At 37.8% G+C, this 9,621-nt stretch overlaps 1 pseudogene; it reads left to right on the plus strand.

Annotated features, from left to right (window-relative positions):
• Window positions 1-1,001: 1,001 nt before the first annotated feature.
• Window positions 1,002-1,665, plus strand: LOC103118682 (chromatin modification-related protein MEAF6-like; annotated as a pseudogene).
• The last annotated feature ends 7,956 nt before the right edge of the window (window positions 1,666-9,621 follow it).

Raw genomic sequence — 9,621 nt, forward strand, 5'->3', positions numbered from 1 at the left:
ACTCCTGAGTGCTTCCTTCTTAACAGAGATGGGAGATAGTAGATAATCTCAAATGTGTCATTCAGATTTGTGCCCTCACTTATAGTTTATCCTACACACCACTTGGGCCTCTCTACATTGCTCTGAGTTGTTGTAGATTACTTCATAGTGGAACCAGGTCTGTTTCTTTGTTGTAATTTGTCACTCAGCTCATAATCTAAAGTCTACCATTTTTAAATGTATCAGAGATGTGTTTGGTAGCTATTTTCAAGCTTAAGTTTCAGTAACTCATAACAGTTAGCTAGCATTTATTTAAATATATTCAGTGTTCTCAGTGACAATTTTAGGTTCTAAGAAGGTTCAGGTTCTATAACTTGCTAGAAAGAATCAGAGAATTCAGTTATTGTCAGATTTAATATTTAGGGCTTTGAGTTCATAGGAAAAAAAATTCCCTAACCCCTCTGGGTTCTTCTTAGGTAGGAGAAGTAAACAAAAAAGCATCAAGCCAGCAAAGAAGAAGAAAAAAAATCAAATAGTAACATACAGAGGAAGACTTGATATGACTATACATTTAAAGATAAATAGGATGGACACTGGGCATCCATCCTGTGCTGAGGGAACTGGGAACAAGAGTTGAGGGGGTGGAGTCCTCTTCCTCCTCCTCCTCCTCCTGTTCCTTCTGTCTTTTTAATAGGGAGAGACAACAAGAGAAAGAAGAGAGACACCAACAGCATTGTTCCACTGCCCTGGAAGTTTTTCCTCTGCAAGTGAGGACCAAGGGGTTGAATCTGGGTTCTTGTGCATGGTAATAGTAATACTTGTGTTTTACCAGATGAGCAACCACCAGACCTGATGATTACTTAGATTTTCATCAAGATTAGTGTAATGAATTTCTGAGGTAGAATGGTCATGTTCACTGATAAACTTACACTTGTATATTTGTATACTTTTATATTTAGATTTCAACATATATCTTTTTGGCCATAAAAAGAATAAGAGAAGGCCGCCGGCCTCAGCCCAACATGGTGATGCACAAGGCAGCACCGCCGCAGATCCCAGACACCCGGCGCGGGAGCTGGCTGAGCTCCTGAGGCACAAGCAGGAGCTGGCGGAAACACTGGCCAACTTGGAGAGACAGATCTATGCTTTTGAGGGAAGCTACCTGGGAGACACTCAGATGTATGGCAATATTATTCGAGGCTGGGACCGGTATCTGACCAACCAAAGAAACTCCAATAGCAAAAACGATCAAAGGAACCGGAAATTTAAGGAAGCTGAGCAGCTCTTCAGTAAATCCTGTTACTTCAGCAGCTGCAGTAAGTGCATTGGCGGGAGTTCAGGACCAGCTCATTGAAAAAAGAGAGCCAGGAAGTGGGACAGAAAGTGATACTTCTCCAGACTTCCACAATCAGGAAAATGAGCCCAGCCAAGAGGACCCTGAGGATCTGGATGGATCTGTGCAAGGAGTGAAACCTCAGAAGGCTGCTTCTTCTACTTCCTCAGGGAGTCATCACAGCAGCCATAAAAAACGAAAGAATAAAAACCGACACAGGATCGATCTCAAGTTAAACAAAAAACCAAGAGCTGATTATTAGAAGACTCCATAGTGCAGAAGCTTCCAGACTATAGAGCTCTGCTTCCCTCCTCTGACCTCACACCACAAAGATAAAACATCCCTCACCTGAATGCGTGGCCATCCACTTCTGCTTTGCCAGACCCAGTGCCTGTGACTGAGTAGTTTGTTTTGAAATGTGGTGACAAACAAGTTATTTCTATAGGACAACATCAGATCATTTACTTTGTGTCTTTTTTAGTAACAGAACTGCAGGAAGTCCAGGACATGGTTGTAATCCAGCAAGTTGCTAACTGTGCATTTCTCCCTTCTTGAAATGAATGTCTCTCTCCTCACTAATTGGCTGGCACCACCTCCATTTGTGATACCCATTGAGAAATATTCTCTGGTTTTGTTTTAAGCTGAAAGAGCACAGGTCACATTTCAGAGGGAGGCTGTAAATATTTGACATTTTCTTATTTTGTTTGTGTTTCATTATTTTTCTATTGTTGTTTTTACCACATATCTTCTTTTGAGATTTTTTTGTAATGCTGTTGTACAACTCATACCTTCCTGCTGCATATCTGATAATCCATTTTGTGCAGTTGTCAATATTCTTAACTGAAAATAATCTGGTTTATCATAAATAAAATGGGGAATTAGACTTTTTTTTGCAGGGGGAAGGTAAAGCGTGTTTATTTAATAATTACCTATCTTAAATCTTTCTGAGTTGGAAGCAGTTTCATGTTCAAGAAAAAGGAAAAGCTGAAAAACAAATTTAAACCAGTACTTTAAAAATAAATATTTTTATTTTTTGTATAAATAAAGCTTCATAGGCTTTGATGTTTCATGATTTAAAAACAGATTGTTTTTTCACTTATTTATTTGTATCATGCCTTGTGGAAATTTATTTTTTCGTATTTTCTTTACTGGTATTTGCTTGATTAAGAATTGCTCCGAAAATCACCAAGACATATGAAAAGGCTCAAAATTGCACCCAAAGCTGATGACGTGTATAGAGTTCTGAACTGGAATGAAGGAGAGGGCCAGTGAGAGCTTGCGTGGGCTAGCAGAGCCCCTCGCCGTATAGCAGGTTGACTGGCTAAGGAACTTGCTGAGCAGAGTGAACCAGCCTCTAGAGCAGAAGTGATTTACCCTGGCTCCATAATGGAATCACCTGGGAAGCTTAAAAAATACTGATGCCTGGCCTCATGCCTCAGAGATTGCTAGGAGTCTAGTTACTGGGATTTGCTTTCAAAGACTTCTTGGGATTCTGAAAAGTAGTCAAAGTGGAGCCACTGGCATTAGAAGACTAGGTAGTTTGATTTAAATCCTGTGTTTTGAATCAGTCTAAGGGATAAGATTTGGGGCCTCACCTTTCCTTTGACTCCATTTAATCATTGCCCTTTACTTATGCCGGTATCTTTATTAGTGAAAATATGTTCCACGTGTGATAATATTGGAAGAAATGAATATGGATGATGTCTGTTATCAAAACAAGTCTGCCTTGTCAGATGTGTGAAAGTTTTCACTCTTGTTCTGTAATAAACATTCCCCCCCCCAAAAAAAAAGAATAAAAGAACTGATTGCATTTTTAATTAGGAAAAGGGCATGGTGAGGGAGATAGCATAATGGTTATGCAAAGAAACTCCCTCCCATGCCTTAGGCTTCAAAGTCCCAACTCCCAGCAGCACTATGATAAACCAGAGTTGAACAGTGTTCTGGTTAAAAAACAAATAAATAAATACTGGGATGGGGAAAGGTCTCAGCTGCTAGGACATCACTGATCTTAAACTAATCTACATTCTTCAGATTTTTAATTTTGATATTTACCAACATCCATTTTAAAAAATATTTATTTATTGATTCTTTTTTGTTGCCCTTGTTGTTTTACTGTTGTAGTTATTATTGTTGTTGATGTTGTCCTGGTTGGATAGGACAGAGAGAAATGGAGACAGGAGTGCAAGACAGTGAGGGGGAGAGAAAGATAAGACACCTGCAGACCTACTTCACCCCTTGTGAAGCAACTCCCCTGAATATGGGGAGCCGGGGGCTTGAACAAGAATCCTTACACCCAATCCTTGAGCTTTGTGCCACCTGCACTTAACCTGCCTGACTCCCTCAGCATCAATTCCTAATAAAGACCCTCTAGAAATTAGGAAGAGAAGGACAATTCCTCAACATAATAAAGTCTATATATAATAAACCCACAGCTAACATTACCCTTAATGGGGAAAAACTGAGAGCTTCCCCTCTAACAAGGATGCCTACTATGACCATATTATTCAACATAACCCTGGAGGTCGTCACCATTGCAATCAGGCAAGAAAGAAAAAGATACAGTGGGCATATGCTGGTAAATTGTGCAGATGCAGTCACATCTGCGATGTTTTCCCCTCAGGCTATTGCTAGTTCGAGAGTTGGGACATTCTCGGAGCATCTGTTCCGCCATGTTGTGCACTCAGGGCATCGTCAATTCCCGGAGATATTTGGAGTGCTTTGGTTACTCCTCCCCCTTCCCATTCCCGCAAGAGTTATTGTCCTACCCTGGAGTGCTTTGGTTACTCCTCCCCCTTCTCATTCTCACCAGAGCTATTCCCATAAAAGCCCTTCTTCTGCCCCTTGCTCTGAGACGGCCATTTTTGCTACCTCCACATGGCCCAAACTGCTGTTGGGTGCTCTCTCACCCAACTCTGAGGTGCCAGTGTAAATAAAGGATTGTGTTCCCTTTCTGCTCCAAACCTTCTTTTTCTGCGCCCCGCTGCGGCCACAAGGAACAGGCATACATATTGGATATACATGATAGTATGCCTAGAGAATCCCAAAGACACTAATAAAAAAAAAACTACTAGAAACAATAAATTTAGTAAAGTAGCGCCCATAAATCTATGGCATTTCTATATATAAATAACTAATTAGAGAAAAGATGATTGAAGAATTCACTCCCACAAAGATATTCTTTGTTCATGGCCTAGAATTATAAACACTGTTAAAATGGCTATCCTTCCAAAAACAATCTACAGTTTTAGTGCAATACCTGTCAAGATCCCAATGATGTTTTTCAGTGAATTTGAACAACTTATCCAAAATAACTTATCCAAAAAAATAGAATATGGAATTTTATTATAGAATAATGGTAATTAAAACAGCATTGTACTGGAATAAAAATGGATACTGGATCAGTGGAACAGAACTGAAAGCCAAGAAATTAGCCCACACATATATAAGTACCAAATATATGACAAAGAGGTCAAAAACTTTCAATGGATAAAAGAAGACCTCTTCAAAAAATGGTGCTGGAACAAAAACTAGATCATCATCTAACACCATGCACCAATATCAGATAAAAGTGGATCAAAGATCTAGATATTAGAGCAGAAACTAAAAATATCAGTGAAATATTGCAGGGCTTTACATCAAATATATATTCAAGTCCATGGGCATACGAAATAAAATCAAGAGTAAATAAATGGGACAATGTTTAACTGTAAAACTTTTGTACATTGAAATAAAACTTCCCAAGGATATCCAGGCAACTCAGTAATGGAGAGAAGATATTTACACATCACATATCAGACGAATGATTGATATCAAACATCTACATGTGTAAAGATCTGGCACAACTCAACAGAAAGAAAAATAACTGAATAAAAAGTGAGCCAAAGAACTAAACAGGCAGTTTCCAAGGGACAGAGACACATAATCTACAGAGACATGAAGAAATAAATACTTCATCTCAATTATTTGAGAAATGCAAATTAAAAGTACACTGAGAATCTATTTTATACCAGTGAGAATGGCTTATATCAATAGAATAGGAAATGACAAATGTTGACAGGGTTGTGCAGAAAACAGGACTTTATTATACTGCTGGTGGCAATGCAGACTCCTTTCAAAGATGATATGGAGAGTTCTTATGCAAATAAAAATGAAATTACCATATAATCTGACTATACCACTCTTGGGCATTTACACAAAAGACACACAGATACATAAGCCGAAACTCATACTTATCCCCATATTTTCATATCATTATTCACAGTGGCCAAACAGTGGAAACAGCTGAAATGCCCATTGACAGGTGACTGGCTAAAGAAATTATGGAATATATGTATTCCATAGAATATTATTCTGTAATTAAAAAAAGACAATATGTGTCCTTTGAAATAAAATGGATGAAACTGGAAGTGATTGTGCTTAGTGAAATAAGTAAAGAGATGAAAGACAACTACCAGATGGTTTTACTCATATATGGAATCTAGAGGACTGATAAACATGACCTTGCCAAAAGCAAAACACAACAAACAAAAACACGGAAGCAAGCGAATTTGTGGAAACCATGTTGGTTATCTTTGGGAGATGGGAAGGTGAGGACACAGGATTTTGGTAGTGGGTGTGGTGTGACACTGTGCCCTGTAATGGTACAATATCACAATCCACTATGATTACAAATAAAATAAAAGAATTAAACATAAAATAATGTTGGTGTCTAAGACAGATTCCATGTTAATGGAGACAAGTTAGTTCTTACTAATCACAGTAAGCTTTCTTTTAACTTGATCAATATATGAAGCCACTGAGTACCTATAAGTGCTTCTAAGTGGACAGCTGCTTTAACTTGCTTTGGGACTAAAATGAAAAAAATATCCATTCGAATAGACAAAAATTAGAAGCTGCTTAATGCACAACAAATAAAGTTACTTTAAATCTCCAGCAGTGCATCTATGAGGAATTTTAAATCCATTCACAAGGATTTGACTAAAAAAAGATCTTGATAGAACAGTAATATGAAAAGTGAGAGTTATCAGCAATATAGAGTAAGACAACATTTTAAAATATATAAAAATGTACATTAATATATATGTACACTATTGTGTTGGCTAATCTGAGTAGGCATATCTATTTTTCTAATTTATTATTATGGACATTAAATTACTTTTAAAAGTTCAATGAGAAAACAGTTGAAATAATCAATTACGACTATGACAATTTCTAACAAAAAAATCTATTCCTGTCAATTCATACCCTTGTTTTCCTAGCTATTACTGAAGGAACAGGACATAGTTGAAGGGCCTCAAGACTTCCTAGACCTGACTTTAAGACTTACTGTAAAGCCACAGCAATCAAGATTGTATTGTATTAGCAGAAAAATAGATTAATGCATCTTTGACAAAGAAAAGCAACACACTGGACAAAAGACATCCCTTTTAATAAATATTTCTGGGAAAACTGTATCTATATGCAAAACAAACAAAAACATATAGACACAGACATTTCACTCTACACACACACACACACACACACACACACACACTTATTTCTGAGACACTCATCTAGATATAATTCCAGATGAATAAGACTTGTCACACAAAGTCACATCAAATAAAGATTTATTTTTTTAAATACACAAAGATAACTTAAAAATAAGAAAATAATCAAATGGGGATGGCAGTATAGCAATTACAGAGTACAATTACACACATTACCAAGCCCATGGATCAGTTTTCAAGCCCCTAGTCCCTACTTCATAAGCAGTGAAGCAGTGCTACAAGTGTCTCTCTTTCTCTCTCTACCCCCTGCTTCCCACTCTCCTCTCAAAGTTTCCATATTCTATTTTATTCTATCAAAAGCAAGTAAGCAAACAAGCAACAACAAAGACAGACTAGTCTGCCTGGAATTGATAGATTCATGGTGTAGGCACTGAGCCCCCAGCAATAGCCATGGTAGCAATGGGAAAAAAAAAAAAGGGTTTCAGTTATTCTCTAATATAACAAAGAGGATCTTCCCAAAGAGGGTGTGGATTTGAGTCCCTCAGGCTGTCCTACCGTTTTCATACTTGTGTACCAGTTGGAGTTAAATTTACCTCAGTTCATACCTGGATATTCCTTCCTCTCTCTGCCACCGCCCCCCTCCCTCCCATCCAAACCCAGTCCTTTGCGAGTTCATTTTTAGGAGCTAAGTATAGTCTATTATATTAGTACTGCTATTATTTAGGGGTGGGTAATTAAGTATACATTAGCTTTATTAATACAGTTTTATATTTTCCTCAGTTTGTATGAAGACCAACTTCTATGGCTGTGTGGTGATGCATAAGTCTCACCATGTGCAAAAACAAGGTTCAAGACTCCAATCTTCAACTGCAGAGGTGAAGCTTCACCAGTGGTGAAGCAGTCATGCAGCTGTCTTTCTTTCTTTCTTTTTTAAAAAATTTTTATTTATTTGTTTATTTCCTTTTGTTGCCCTTGTTTTATTGTTATAGTTATTATTATTGTTGTGGTTATTATTATTGTTGTTGTTGTCGTTGGATAGGACAGAGAGAAATGGAGAGAGAAGGGAAAGACAGAGAGGGGGAGAGAAAGACACCTGTAGACTTGCGTCACCACCTGTGAAGCAACTCCCCTGCAGGTGGGGAGCCAGGCTCGAACCGGGATCCTTAAGCTGGTCCTTGTGCTTTGTGCCACTTGCGCTTAACCCGCTTCGCTACCGCCCGACTCCTGCAGCTGTCTTTCTTTTCCTTTTCCTCTCTATCTCCCACCCCCCTCTTAATTTCTCTCTGTACTATCAACTAAAAGAAGGGGGGGGCACGAAGGAAAAAAATGGCTCCTGGGAGTGGTGGATTCCTTGTACAGGCACTGAGCCAGATAACCCTGGTGACAATTAAACAAACAAACAAAGCAACTTTTAGTCAGGGTGGATGGGCGTGGGGGTGAAGGATGGATAGCATCTTCAGGTGCACAATTTTGCCAAAATATATATCATGCAAAGTAAATCTGAAACTATCAGAGCTTTGAAACTCTTTCTGGATTTCTAGAAATACCCATTTGCAGACACTACCTCAGGAAAGAACATGATTTTATTGCTATGTAGGTGTCTGAACCAAGCTGCTTGTTCTTACCAATCTACTGCAAGTAACCTTCCAGCATAACTTAGAGGAGACTGAGTCAGTGCAGATTCATTCTGTGATGCACTCTCTGGAGCAGGTAGTTGTATGCTGTCATTTTCAAAGAACCCAGCATGCTTCTTAACTAATTGTATCTGGTTAGCTCAAAATTTACTGTTGCTATTTTAAGCAGTTCTCAGCAAACCATCTGAGGGTTGTAGCTAGGGTATGTGCATGAATATTCATAGACAGCTTCTGCATTAGAAACCACACCCAGAAGTCTGCAGTATCTGAGGCAGGAACAAGGACATTCTCTGGGACTCCAGTTGCTTGCAGAAGGCACATAAGGTCTGCTTTGCTGTGTTGACTTTTAATGAAAAACATTTCTGATTAAGTTTTTTTTTTTTTTGTATAATGGAAGTGTTTTTCAGCTTCTTTAATGTCTCTTGCATGATTTACCACTGACAAAGAAAAATTAAAAAACCCTCATAAAGTTTAAATTGTCCTTATCTAAAATCAGAGATTGAATGCAGCTTTAAAAAGCATCCTATACCATTTCTGGAAGCACAATGAAGCAGCATTTTGCATATATACATAGTAATGAATGCAGAAAAAAACTGGTTAAATATATAAATAAATGTGATGGTTCATGTTAAGCATCTCAATGAGACTGTCATTGGCATTTGCTATTTGAATATAGAATCATAAAAGTGGATTGATACATGGATGAATGTTGGCAGATTGCCCAAGATAATACAGCTAGCTGACTAAATCTGAATGAAGCATTTATGTATGTTGGTAGCATACTACATAAAAGTCAGCTGGAATCTTCTTTTCCTGGACAAGTAGAGAACACTGTGGTTTAGTCATTTATGGCTTCCTCTCTAACTCTGCAGGCTTCTAAAATTTGTGGTTTTGCTCTCTTTTGATCCATTTTTTTTCTACAGAACTTCTTTTAGTTTATTTATTTTGCAGAGAAATTCAGCAAACTTCTATATTCCCAAACTAGTTAATCCAAATTTATAAATGTACCCTGAAAACAGTACCTTTCTCATTAACACAGTGCTCTCTGTGAGAACAATAAAAACTACATAACATAAAGTTTGCTTTTTTCTATTATTTAAGTTGAACACTCAATGTTTTTTTCTTAAGTGTTAGTATACCCAGGGTTCTGTTTTTTATTGCCTTCATACAGAGTTCTGTTTTTTGA

The sequence above is a fragment of the Erinaceus europaeus genome, chromosome 19 (assembly GCF_950295315.1).
Source record: "Erinaceus europaeus chromosome 19, mEriEur2.1, whole genome shotgun sequence".
Taxonomy (NCBI): Eukaryota; Metazoa; Chordata; class Mammalia; order Eulipotyphla; family Erinaceidae; genus Erinaceus; species Erinaceus europaeus.